General features: G+C 55.9%; 1 protein-coding gene across 2 annotated transcripts in view; it reads left to right on the top strand.

Moving 5' to 3' along the window:
• The window catches only part of PPP6R2 (protein phosphatase 6 regulatory subunit 2), a 57118-nt gene that overhangs the window by 10148 nt on the left and 33283 nt on the right, over window positions 1–13687 (top strand). For both annotated transcript variants that reach the window (XM_054294078.1, XM_054294079.1), the window contains exon 2: window positions 11112–11244. The gene's annotated coding sequence lies outside the window, so the exon portion shown is untranslated. The remainder of the gene's footprint in view (window positions 1–11111; window positions 11245–13687) is intronic.

The following is a 13687-nucleotide window of genomic DNA, read 5'->3' on the forward strand; positions in this document are numbered from 1 at the left end:
ACTTTGAGGGGATGATCCAGCTGGTTATTTTTTTGCTGCTAATACTGCATGGCAGAGGAAACTCTTTTTTTCCCAGCAGTGCAGGTTTAGTACCCAGCAAGCCGTGGCCTCAGATCAGGAGTGTGTCCTGCTGGTTTGGGATTCCCAGAGCAGGTTGAGCTTTGATGTTTCTTTGTCCAGGTAAAACTCTGAAGGGTGGCTCTGAGAGTTCCCAGGGATTGTTTTCCTTTCAGGATGTTTTATGACGGATGAATGAAGCCTGGCTCATAAATAGAGGTTAAGTGGTGCCATGCAGGGAGAGCAGCCTTGTTCTGGGAAAGGTGTTTTACCCAATTCTGAGGAATTGGGTGAAGGGGGAGGAATTTCCCCATGGAATAGGGGGTTCAGGCCTTGGCAGGGGCTGCCCAGGGACCTCTGGAGTGCCCATCCCTGGAGATGTCCCAGGAATTCCTGGAGGTGGCACTCAGGGCTCTGGGCTGGGGACAAAGTGGGCACAGCTGGGACTGGATGCTCTTTTCCAACCTCAGCCATTCTGAGCTCCTTCTGAAGAGTTTCTATTCATTTTAACTGCAAAACTTCTTAAACTTTGCATGGACTGTGTCTGTAATGCCCTGAAAGCTTGAGGAAATGAACATGCATTTATTTAATGTCCTGTTTGAGGGCTCTGCTTCACTGAGGCCTCAGTTCTGGGTCCGTTGCGTGGAGGAGCATCGGAATATTCTGGTAGGAGCTGCAGTGTGTGACAGGCTGGGCTGTTCTGGTGAGGTACAGCCACAGACTCACCTTGGGAGCTTTGAACTGGGGTGAAGGAGCAGGAAAGGAGCTCAGCAGTCGTTTCACTGTTGATCAAATAGGCGTCTGTGGAACGGGCAGCCCTTGATCTCCCCGTGGGGTGCAGCAGGAAATCTCAGTTTGCAAATGCTGGCCCTCAGTCTGAGCACAAAGAGGTGTCTTCTGTAACGTCACCTTCGTCTGTGTGGGCAGCAGAGATGGAAACACGCAAGGTCCACGGAAGGACAGATGGGATTTCTGTGAAACGCTGCTTGTGCCTCCCGGTACGAACCAACACCCTGCTCGGAGATCCCAGGCTGGTCACGAGCAGGGATTTCTGTGGGGCTGAGCTGGGGTGACCCGGCAGAAAATGCCACTTGTTGCTTGGAGCAGGCAGTAACCAGGCCTGAGCAGCATCAAAGTGATGCAGGCAGGCCGGGAGGGAGGAGCCTGGAGTCCTGCAAGGGATGGAAATCAAGCTTCAAGCACCCCAGGACTTTGTTTTGCTGCTTTAACATTCAAATGCGGTTGCAAATCTCACACTCAAAGTTAATATTTAATGGGAAGCCCCGAGGCCCCCCGGGGTTCCTTGGGACGGGTGTTGCTTCCCTGGGGTCAGCACAGAGGAGCAGCTGGAAATACCAATCCTGCTGAATTATTGCTGAAATAGAGATCACAGACTGGGAGATTCCTCTGCCCTCAGAGCTGATGTGAGCCCAGCAGCCCACAGAGGTGAATTGTAGGGATGTATTGAGCTCCATGTGCACCAGCTGAGCTGGTAAAAAAGGCCTTTTTTATGCTGTTCTGTTCCCAGAGCGTTTGGGATCCTTTTCTGCAGCCTTTTCCTGCGGCTTTTGAAGTGCTGCGGTTTCGGTTTCTTCGTGTCTGGGTGTGGAGCAGTTAATTAAAAAAGTAACATTTAAATCGAGAAGCTGTGCAAATTCTGTCTTTAGCATGGGGTAGGGCAGCAATTAGGAGGCTGCTTAACGAGATGCTGGGTGAGGATAAGGTTGATGATGAAAACAAAGTACTCCTGATAATCATCTCTGTCTTTGGGAGCTTCAGAGGCTGGGAAGGATTAGAAGGAGCTCTTTATTTCGGGTGCGCATTTGTCCAACACAGAGGCCTTCAAGGGTTTATTGCCAGGGGCAGTTTTTTGTTAAAGAAAAAGCCCAGCACAGCCCCTTTCCATGCCGAGCAGCATCCCACTGTGCCTGTGGTTTCCTGCTGGTGGCCAGGGAACCTCGGGTGGTGCTGAGCTGGGTGGGAGCTTGCAGAGGGATGGGGGCACAGCAGGGTGAGGGACAGCCAGGCCAGGTGCCAGGTGCTGCCCTGGGCTCAGCCCCAGGCTGGGACAGGGGGCTGGAAAGCTGGGAAAGGCCCTGGGGGTGCTGTGCCAGCGGCTGGGCACGAGCCCAGGGGGGCCAGGGGGGCAGGAGGGCGATGGGCACAGCCCCAGGGTGGGCACGGCCCAGGGCAGGGACCGTCCCCTGTGCTGGCCCTGCCCAGGGACCCCCTGCGATCCTGGGGGCAGCTCAGGAGAGCCCTGGAGGGGCTGCAGTGCCCAGGGCATGGGGCTGGGCAGGGAATGGAGCCCCAGCAGGGCTGAGGGAGCTGGGCAGGGAATGGAGAACCAGGAGGGCTGGGGGAGCTGGGCAGGGAATGGAGAACCAGGAGGGCTGAGGGAGCTGGGCAGGGAATGGAGCCCCAGCAGGGCTGAGGGAGCTGGGCAGGGAATGGAGCCCCAGCAGGGCTGAGGGAGCTGGGCAGGGAATGGAGCCCCAGCAGGGCTGGGGGAGCTGGGCAGGGAATGGAGAACCAGCAGGGCTGGGGGAGCTGGGCAGGGAATGGAGAACCAGGAGGGGCTGGGGGAGCTGGGCAGGGAATGGAGCCCCAGCAGGGCTGGGGGAGCTGGGCAGGGAATGGAGAACCAGCAGGGCTGAGGGAGCTGGGCAGGGAATGGAGAACCAGCAGGGCTGGGGGAGCTGGGCAGGGAATGGAGAACCAGCAGGGCTGGGGGAGCTGGGCAGGGGCTGAGCCTGGAGCAAAGGAGGCTCAGGGGCCCTTGTGGCTCTGCACAAGTCCCTGCCAGGAGGGCACAGCCGGGGGCTCGGGCTGTGCTCCAGGGAACAGGGACAGGAGCAGAGGGAGCGGCCTCAGGCTGGGCCAGGGCAGCTCAGGGGGGATTCTGGGGAAATTGCCCATGGAAAGGGCTGTGCAGCCCTGGCACAGCTGCCCAGGGAGCTTTGGAGTCCCCGTCCCTGGGCTAGATGGCTTTGCAGGGTTTTTCCAACCTAAATGGTGCCAGGATTTTGTAATGCAAATGCAGAGATCTCTTTAATTTGTCAGATACTAAGGAATAATGAAGAAATTCATCTTCATAGCTCACAAGGGGAAAACAAAAGGAGATTCTTGGCAAACTGGTGAAATATTTTGGTTGAAATTTTATCTGTGAATTTTAAGTGTATCCCAGTGGTTTTCAATAAGCACTTGGGCCAGGGAATGTCTCAGGGAGCTGAAGTGCCTCTTTTGGGGGTATGTGGCAGTGATGAACCCAGTGAGTTGGGATCACTGCCTCCAGGCCTCTGGTGTGTCCTGCTTTGCCTTTAGTGAGGGATTCCAAAAAGAATTGAGCAAATGAGAGAGGCAGGGAGCAAAGGGAAAGGTACTGAATGAGAATGGAGTTATGTGAAATCCTGATGTCAAAGCTATTTTAATTTTGTGCTGCCACTTGGGAGGGTGGCCCAGAGCTGCAGAGCTGCCCCTGGGGGAGAGCCTTGCACAGGTCCTGTCCTTGGCTGTTCCTCGTGGCTGGCACGGGATGGGCTCCTGGCATGGTGTAATTGAGAACAGAGGGGCTGGGTTCATGGAATTGTGGAATCCCAGACTGCTGTGGTGGGAAAGGACCCCAGAGCCCCTGCAGTGCCACCCCTGCCATGGCAGGGACACCTCCCACTGTCCCAGGCTGCTCCAGCCCCGTCCAGCCTGGCCTTGAGCTCCAGGGTTTGTGTAGGAAGCATTTCCTTTCCTCCTTTGGAGTTTCTCACCATCCTTGGTGCCTCCACCATTCCTCTGAAGAGAAATCCACAAAGGTCTTGGATTCAGTCTTTGCTGTGTTAAAGATGAATATGGGAGTTGTTCCATCTTGGAAGCAGAGACAGACTGTGTTGCTCAGGAGTCTGAGGTGGGAGCCTAAGGAGGTTGAGAGAGCTCTGAAATCACTGAGTAGCTCATGATTCTCTTCTCCTGGCAGACTGAATCCCAGAATCCCAGAAATACTGAGGCTGGAAAAGCCCTTTGGGCTCCCTGAGTCCCAGCTGTGCCCAATGCCCAGAGCCCTGAGTGCCACCTCCAGGAGTTCCTTGGACACCTCCAGGGATGGGGACTGCCAACTTCCCTGGGCAGCCCCTGCCAAGGCCTGACCCCCTTTCCATGGGAAATTGCTGCTGAGTTCCTGCGGGATGGTGACTTCTTGTCACCCTTGTCCAGCACTCACAGGAGGAGGACTCTGGGATGTGCCTGCAGCCCCCATCAGGGCTGACCTGAGACATTTACAGGGTGCTCTGAATTCTAGACAGTGTTTGCTTCTCTCTCAAGGAAATGTGGGTCCTTTTTAGGGAAGTGAAATTGTGCAGTCGAGAAATGTTGATAACCCAAATGATCCAATTTCTTGGGGATAAAAATACTGGCCAGTGTAAATTGTTGTGAGGTGGCAGTGGGGTGTGATGTATGAGCCTGGCACCGCTCCTCGCCTGCTTTCCTGGGAGTGCCTGACAGCTCTGGGGCTGGCTGCCAGCTGGGCAGGGAGGCAGAGCTGTGTGGCAGGAGGTGGCAGAGGGCTGGAGTGACCCTGTCCCTGCCCTGGCAGTCACCAGGCAGCACTGGGACCCCTGGGCACCCTCCATCTCCTGCAGCTGATGCTCTGCAGGCTCCAGCTTCTTCCCAGGGACCCTGGGCAGGGATAACCATAACAATAATAACAGCAACTGTGGCTCTGCTTGCAGGTGTGGGCAGGTCATTGCCATCAGGAACTGCACTGGGAAGTCCTGGGCTGTGTTTCCTCATCCAGGGCTGCCTGACCGTGGGGAAGGACCTGCTGTGGTTGGGGTGTCTGACTGGAAAACCACAGCAGCCGCACGTCCATCCTGTGGTGTACCTGGGATCACACAGTCAGGGAGTCTCCAGAGCAGGAGGGGACCCACAGGGATCACAGGTCCAGCTCCTGGCCCTGCACAGACACCCCAACAATCCCAGCCTGTGCATCCCTGGCACGCTGTGCAAGCGCTCCTGGAGCTCTGGGGCTGTGCCCGTTCCCTGGGGAGCCTGGGCAGTGCCCAGCACCCTCTGCAATAGAGCCTGTCCTGATGTCCATGCTATCCCTGCCCTGGCACAGCTCCATGGAGATTTGAAAAGATTTGGAGCAGGCTCTGGCAGCGCAAGGTGCTGGTTGTGTGCTGGATCAGCTCCTGTGGAAGATTCCCAGAACTTGGCCAAGAGTTTAAAATAGTAACTGGTCTTGGTGGCTTCTCCAGTTACCAGGATCATTGCAGGGATCTCATGATTTGCATATCGTTTTCCAAATGTCCACATGCAGAGGAAAAGAAATTTGCTGTTGCTCTGACCCTGAGGTGATGAAGGAAGAGTTGAAATGATGTTTGCCAGGAGTGGATTTAGGGATGAGCTGGGGCTGGGAGCAGCTGGCAGTGTTTGGGCAGAGAGGGGTGGGCTGGCTGCTCCTCCACGGGGATGGAATGGGAACTCCAGGAAACTGCCAGAGGGCAGGGTAAGGTGGGATCTTGGCAATGAGCAATTCCTGCCCGGGCTGGCATTGCCAGAGCAGCTGGGGCTGCCCCTGATCCCTGGCAGTGCCCAAGGCCAGGCTGGGCACTGGGGCTGGAGCAGCCTGGCACAGTGGGAGGTGTCCCTGCCATGGGCACCCCCTTGTCGTGTCCCTGCAGGCCTTGTCCCCTCTCCCTCTCCTGGAGCCCCTTTAGGCTGTGGAAGGGCTCTGAGCTCTCCCTGGGGCCTTCTCTTGTCCGGGTGAGCACCCCCAGCTCTCCCAGCCTGGCTCAGCCCTGCAGCAGCTCCTGCTCTCTGCACTCTGGCCAGCAGTTTGTCTCAGCTGTTGTTTATTTACTGTTAGAACCGGTGCCTCTGAGAATATTTCAGTTCCTGTATTGGGGTTGAGGTTCAGAAGAGTTGATGGAAGGATCTGAATGTATGTGTTTGTTTATTTATTTATTTATTTGCTGGAAATGAGGAGGCAGCACAGACCAGAGCCCATCCCAGTGACCCCTGGGCTGTGTGCAGTCAGGGATGGGCTGCAGGAGTTGCTGGGTTAGAACTGACCAGGACTCTCTGGAGTGACCACCCTGGTCAGGTGGTGTTTGTGGTCACTTGGCCGTTCTGGCTGAGCATTGAGGCGGTGCCTGGATGGGTTTACAGCTCTTCCACCCCTTAATGCCTCAATTCCTGGCAGAGACAAAGAGGGTTAGGGAAGAGCTGAAGATGTCATAAACCCCCAAGTTCAGAAAATCAGTGCAGGTGTTGATGGTATAAAACCCCCAAAATGGGAAAACCTCTGGACCATTTTTCCAGTCTTTGCATCACTCGCATCTGTTGTAGAGAAGCTGGAAAGTCCCAACTGTTTTAGGCTGGGATTATTTTTTCCTTTGAGTGTATTCAGCCATGGCAGGGGCTGCCCAGGGAGGTTTGGGGTGCCCATCCCTGGAGGTGTCCAGGGAATTCCTGGAGGTGGCACTCAGGGCTCTGGGCTGGGGACAAGGAGGACATTGGGCACAGTTTGGACTGGATGGGCTGGGAGGGCTTTCTCAACCTCAGGGATCCTGGGATTTTGTTGGGGCTGCTCTTAAAGCAGGTGGGAAGGGGCTGAATAAATCCCAAAATTCATGTGAGTGGACATTGATTAGGGAATAGTTTGTGGTTGTTCCATTCTCCTGTCAGCAGTGCAGGTACCCTAGGAAATGCTGCTTTTCCTTAGTTCCAACAGCTCAAACTCTTCCTTTATCAGTGAAATCTTGAGGGAAGTTCTGACTTATATAAAAGGTTGAATTTAGCTCATCTGGGCTGATAGTTCTGATCAACCATGATAAAGTAACTGAGGCAGTGGGAAGACTTTAAATTTTGTTAAAAATAGCTGGATTTTGTATGTGTCTGTCCTTTTCCAAATGCTCCCATCCCACTGCTGCCTCCTGGGATGTGCCATGGGATGAATGGGAAGGGCAGGAATTCTTTTCCTCTTGTGTGGCTCATGTTTAAGAGTTAAATGGACCTTTTGATTGTTTTTATTGAGGAATTCCTGATTCTCCTCATCCTTTTCCAGTTCCTTTTGCAGGCAAAGAACCTTTTCCTTGTAGTTGGCTCAGAGCAATGGTGGGTATGGATTTGCCTGGGTAATGGGCACTGCAGCCCCTGTGCATCCCTTCTGCCTGGGTAATGGGCACTGCAGCCCCTGTGCATCCCTTCTCCCTGTTCAATGGGCACTGCAGCCCCTGTGCATCCCTTCTCCCTGTTCAATGGGCACTGCAGCCCCTGTGCATCCCTTCTGCCTGGGTAATGGGCACTGCAGCCCCTGTGCCCCCCTTCTCCCTGTTCAATGGGCACTGCAGCCCCTGTGCCTCCCTTCTGCCTGGTTATTGGGCACTGAAGCCCCTGTGCATCCCTTCTCCTGGCTCCCCTGGAGCAGCAAGAGCCCCTGGGATGCAGGATCAGGTGGGATCTCAGGTGTTCCCCAGAGGGTGCTGGGCACTGAGCAGGGCATGGTGCTGGCCCCGAGGCTGCCAGAGCTCCAGGAGCATTTGGACAGGGCTCCCAGGGAAGGGATCTGAGGGGTGTGTGCAGGTGATCCCTGTGCATCCCCTCCAGCTCAGGATATTCCATGAGTCCAAGGACAGTTCTGTGCTTCCATCCCTGTGCTGGCTGTTGAATTCCCGGCTCCCTTAAGCAGAGGGGCACAGGGAGGGATCCAGGCTCTGCCAGAGCCCATCCCTGTCCCTGCTGGCTGGACCCAGGGATCCTGGTGCAGGCTCTGAGCCCTGTGTCCAGCAGGGATGTGTTACACACACAGCCCCTGGCGCACGTTCTCACAGGAACAGCCACAGAACAGCCACAGAACAGCGGGTCTGCTCCTCCTGGGCTCTGCAAATCCTCCAGCAGGGCTGCTCCGGGTGGAACTTCCCTGAGGAGAGCTTGGGAGGGGAGCTGGGATGTACTGAACAGTTGTTCGTGACTTGCTAATGTGCAAATGCTTTTCCAAAGGCACTGGAGAGGTTTTCAGTGGGTTTTAGTCTGCTCAGTAATGAGCTTTCCTTACTTGCCTGAGTGGATTCTATGGAAAGTGGATTCCATTCCATATTCCTGTGGAATACCTTGGGGCCATCTGTCCTAAGGCATGGAAGGTGTGGCCAAGGTGGAGAAGGTGGGCTCTGTTCATTGGATATTGTCATACAGATGTGTGGAAAAGCTGCAACACACTCTGATTTCATTCATGTGCTTGGAGCTGAACTATATCCCTGAAAGCCATGGCCCCTGCATCCCTGGCAGTGTCCCAGGCCAGGCTGGACACTGGGGCTTGGGACACCCTGGGGCAGTGGGAGGTGTCCCTGCCATGGCAGGGCTGGCACTGGGTGTGCTTCAAGCTCCTTCCCACCAAACCATTCCACGGTCCCCTCATTTATACAAAATGGGCTTTCACTCTTGATTGATATTTTTAATTTGTTCATATTATTTGGGCCATGTCTTTCCAGTGCCAGCCACAGCTCTTTGTGTATATTTGGGGTATTTGGGACCAGCTGCAGTCTCATGGGAGGAGCTGCAGATCAGCAGCCTCTTGCACTCCTTTGGGGTTTGCTCCCACCAGACTTGGGCTGAGTTCTGTGGGCGTTTGGCCAATGCCCCTCCTGAGGGGACACGGCTCCGTTTGTGCTGCCCTGTGGGTGCTGGCACCTCGGCAGGGTTTGGGTGCCGTGGGAGTGAGGCTGGATGGAGGGAATTGTGGAGAGAATGAGGCTGGATGGAGGGAATGTGGAGAGAAGGAGGCTGGATGGAGGGAATTGTGATCATCAGGGCTGTGCCAGCCCCTTGGCCCTGGGGAGCACTGCCAGCAGCTGCTGCTGTCACCAGGCGTGTCCCTTGGCCAGCAGATGTGTCCTGGTGGCACAGCAGTGACATGGGGTGGTGGCAGGAGTGCAGGGTGTGGTGACACAGCAGTGACACGGGGTGGTGGCAGGCGCAGGGAGTCCTGGCTGAGGTGACACAGCAGTGACATGGGGTGGTGGCAGGAGTGCAGGGTGTGGTGACACAGCAGTGACACGGGGTGGTGGCAGGAGTGCAGGGTGTGGTGACACAGCAGTGACATGGGGTGGTGGCACGCACAGGGAGTCCTGGCTGGGGTGACACAACAGTGACATGGGGTGGTGGCAGGCGCCGGGAGTCCTGGCTGAGGTGACACAGCAGTTACATGGGGTGGTGGCAGGAGTGCCGGTTGTGGTGACACAGCAGTGACACAGGATGGTGGCTGGGAGTGCTGGCTGTGATGACACAGCAATGACATGGGGTGGTGGCAGGGAGTCCTGGCTGAGGTAACATGGCAGTGACAGGGAGTGCTGGCTGTGGTGACACAGAGTGACATGGAGTGCTGGCTATGGTGACATGACAATGACATGGAGTGCTGGCTGTGGTGCCATGGCAGTGACACAGGGGTGGCAGCAGTGCTGGCTGTGGTGCCATGGCAGTGACACAGGGGTGACATGGAGTGCTGGCTGTGGTGCCATGGCAGTGACACAGGGGTGGCAGCAGTGCTGGCTGTGGTGCCATGGCAGTGACACAGGGGTGACATGGAGTGCTGGCTGTGGTGCCATGGCAGTGACACAGGGGTGGCAGCAGTGTCCAGGTGTCCCTGGAGCCATTTCCATGAGGATGTGTCACAGCTCAGGGTTGCTGGGGTCGGCCAGGCTGCATCCCTTGGTGTCCTGGCTCCGCAGGGACGTGCAGTGCCTGGGGGAACCGATGGAGAGAGGCTCAGGTTGGATATTGGGAACTAATTCCTGCCTGGGGGCGTGGGCAGGCCCTGGCACAGGTGCCCAGAGCAGCTGGGGCTGCCCCTGATCCCTGCAGTGCCCAGGGCCAGGCTGGGCACTGGGGCTGGAGCAGCCTGGCACAGTGGCAGGTGTCCCTGCCATGGCAGGGGTGGCACTGCAGGGCTCTGGGGTCCCTTCCCACCCAACCATTCCAGGATTCCATGGCTGTGGGATGCAAAGCCAGCTGAGACTAAGACAAGTTCTCCCTTCCACGCCCCCATTGCTCCCTGTCCCAGCTTCTTCTGTGCATTGTGAGAATTCCCTGTGTTCTTCCATGGCTCTTCCAGCCTTGGGCTCTCCAAAGCATCAGTGCCCATTTAAGCCAGAGCTGTGCAGAATTTTATGGAACTCTTGGCATTTGTTTTGCTGAGGAGGTGTCCCTGTTTATGGCAGGGATCTGGCTCTGCTCCCAGGGAACAGGGACAGGAGCAGAGGGAGCAGCCTCAGGCTGGGACAGGGCAGCTCAGGGTGGGCACAGCAGGAATTTCCCCATGGAATAAGGGGTCAGGCCTTGGCAGGGGCTGCCCAGGGAGCTTTGGGGTGCCCATCCCTGGAGGTGTCCCAGGAACTCCTGGAGGTGGCACTCAGGGCTCTGGGCTGGGGACAAGGTGGGCACTGGGCACAGCTGGGACTGGATGGGCTGGGAGGGCTTTTCCAATTCTGGGGAAAAGGGTGACAAAGTTTAGAAATAAAACCCTGAACAGTTTTTGTTCTGATCAATGCCCTTGGGTGAATGTTGTACCTGCAGTTAAGTAACCACTTACTGGATGATGAGGAAATGCATTTATTTTCACATTACATTTAACTTCCATTGATGTGGGGACCTGCTGCTGGTTGGTCCCTGTCTGGGTGTGTCCCACAGCACACCAGGAATTCCTGGATTTCTGGAGATTGGTTGAAGCCCAGCTCAGAGTTGTGGGGGAGCTCATGGGCTGAGCCAGGCTTGGCTCTTCCCCTGTGATCCCCTTGCACTCTCTGTGGTTGTTCTGAGCCTCATCCAGCCTGGCCTTGGACACTGCAGGGCTGGGCAGTTCACATTTGCCCAGTGCTGCAGAGGAGGGGAACTGGGATAACTGGGAGGATCCTGAGTGCCCTGATTGGTGATTCCTTCCAGGGACTGTCAGTCCCTGTGATCTTCCTTTGAGCTGAATGGTTCTGTGAAAGTTCATTTAGGGAAAACAATAAAAGCCTTTGGCTCTCAGGTACCTTTGCTTATTAGTAACTTTTAAAAATCTTTTCCAGGATTGGAATCTTGCAAAGGAATTCACACTGGATGTAAACCATTTCCTGAAGCTGGGTCTGTTCCAGGAACTGTAACCCAAATGTTTCTCTGTCCGTGGAGGAGATTTCACATTTGAAGAAACTTCTACTGAAGGTAGGAGCATCTCCCTGTCCTTTTGTCTTGGAATGGGGTGGGTGGGAAGGGAGCCCAGAGCCCCTGCAGTGCCACCCCTGCCATGCAGGGACAGCTCCCCCTGTGCCAGGCTGCTCCAGCCCCAGTGCCCAGCCTGGCCCTGGGCACTGCAGGGATCAGGGGCAGCCCCAGCTGCTCTGGCAATGCCAGCCCAGGCAGGAATTGCTCATTGCCAAGATGCCACCCATGGCTGCCCTCTGGCAGTGGGAGCCATTCCCTGGGTGCTGTCCCTGCAGGCCTTGTCCCCAGTCCCTCTGCAGCTCTGCTGGAGCCCCTGCAGGCCCTGCCAGGGGCTCTCAGCTCTGCCTGGATCCCTCTCCTCTCCAGGCTGGGCATTCCCAGCTCTCCCAGCCTGGCTCCCTGGGAGCTGAGGGGCTCCAGCCCTGCAGCAGCTCCAGGTCCCTCTGCTGTTGGCCCCAGGGCTGCTTTGCTGGTGGGGTCTCATCTGAGCAAATCCCCCTCCCCTGTGGGATCAGCCCAGCACTGGGGGATTTCTGGCCAGGGCCTGTGAAGTTCCTCATTAAGTGACCAGTTAATTCCCAGCAATGAGGATGAGCTCTGTGATGCTGCTGTGATGCTGCTGTGATGCTGGGTGCTCAGTTCTGGTGGCTGCTCCTGGGATTGATGCTGGTATTTAATGCCTTGAGTCATCTGAGAGGGAATTGTGGAGTCCCAGGGATGTTCCTGGGATGGAGTCTGGGCTGAGGGGCTCAGTCCCCGTGTCCCTGTGCCATCCTGGAGCCTGGGCTGCCTTTTTCCCCATGGAAAGGGGTCAGGCCTTGGCAGGGGCTGCCCAGGGAGCTTTGGGGTGCCCATCCCTGGAGGTGTCCAAGGAACTCCTGGAGGTGGCACTCAGGGCTCTGGGCTGGGGACAAGGTGGGCACTGGGCACAGCTGGGACTGGATGGGCTGGGAGGGCTTTTCCAGCCTCAGGGATCCCAGGATTCATGGTGTGCTGGCCAGGAGCCTCCCTAGAACCAGGTTCAGCTGGGAAAAAGTGTCTCTCAGAACCTGAGCTCAGGTCCACAATGGCTGGGAAGGGCATGGAGCTCCTCTTTCCCTGCTCTCCTGGGCACTGCTGTGGCTGTGGCAGGAAATTCCCTGTGGAGGTGCCACCCTGTGCCCTCATCGTGGGGCAGGAAAAGGGAACGGGGCGGGATCTCTGACCAGAGTTCCCAGGGAGGAGTGGGAACCTTCCAGCAGAGCAGCTCAGGCACACAGCAGGAGCTGCCCTCCCTGCAGCACTGCCATTGTGGATTCCCTGCCCTGGCATTCCCTGAGCTGTGGGAGCAGGGCATCCTTCCCAGAGCCAGCACTGGAGGGGCTGACTCGGGCATTTTCCTCTTGGGAATTCCATTGGGAAAAGCTCCCCTAATGCTCCAAAGGGAGAGATCTGATGTAAAACAGGTGCTCCCATGGAAATAGGGCATGAGTTAAAGATGCAGACTGGAATGGTTAGGTGGGATATTGGGAAGGAATTCCTGCTGGGGCGGTGCTGAGGGCTGGGATGGAATTCCCAGAGAAGCTGTGGCTGCCCCTGGGTCCCTGGAAATGTCCAGGGCCAGGCTGGATGGGGCTTGGAGCTCCCTGGTCCTTGTGACAGCTTTGGCAGGCTCAGCCTAATTATTTTTGTGTCCCAAGCAGATGTTGATTCCCTGCTGTTCCTCTTGGGAGCAGGGATCCTTCTGGGATCACTCCCAAATCCACTGCTTTGGGATCTGCCTGTGCCTTTTCCTCTTTCTGATTGGTGCTGATTCATTTCTTCCCTTTCATCCTGCTGCTGAGTCACCAAAGGGAGGGAGTTCTGCTCTAAAGCTGTTTGGGAATTCCATGCCCAACCCTTCAGTGGGAATTCAGCTGAGCCACTGATCAGCCTGGCCTTGTCCATCTGTGTTTTCCAGGTGGGTTGTCCAGTGGTGGAACAGTTTGCTGGAAAAGCTGATTTGGGGGTTCACGTTCAGCAGGTTCAGTGAAGTGAGATTTTGGTCTCTGGAGCTGGGATAACTGTTACTGGATAACTGGAATTAAAGGTGGAGAGTTCTTGGGTGGATGTGTGGTCCTGGTGTTCTCCAGACTGCTTCCCATACTGGAATTGGAGGGAACTCCCTATGTTTTGGGGTATTTATTGTTGCTTTGTGTAGCAAAGCTTAAAATTATTTATTCTTATGGGGGAAATAGGGGAGATTTTGTATTAAAACTTGGTAAAAAAAAAAAGAATAAGGTTTAAATTTCCATCAGGAATCTGTGTCTGTCCAGGCTAAAATCCACCCTGGATGAAACTGGGACCTGTTCAGCTGGGCCAGAGCTGCTGGAGTTGGGGTGGCTTTGGGATTTTGTACTGGGTGTTACCGGGATGGCGGGAGGATCCCAAAACTCTTTCTGGGAATTTCCCTCCTTCAGCACTT

The sequence above is a fragment of the Melozone crissalis genome, unplaced genomic scaffold (assembly GCF_028551555.1).
Source record: "Melozone crissalis strain CALT ecotype California unplaced genomic scaffold, PUWL_Pcris_2 ptg000208l_1, whole genome shotgun sequence".
In the NCBI taxonomy this organism is placed as follows: Eukaryota; Metazoa; Chordata; class Aves; order Passeriformes; family Passerellidae; genus Melozone; species Melozone crissalis.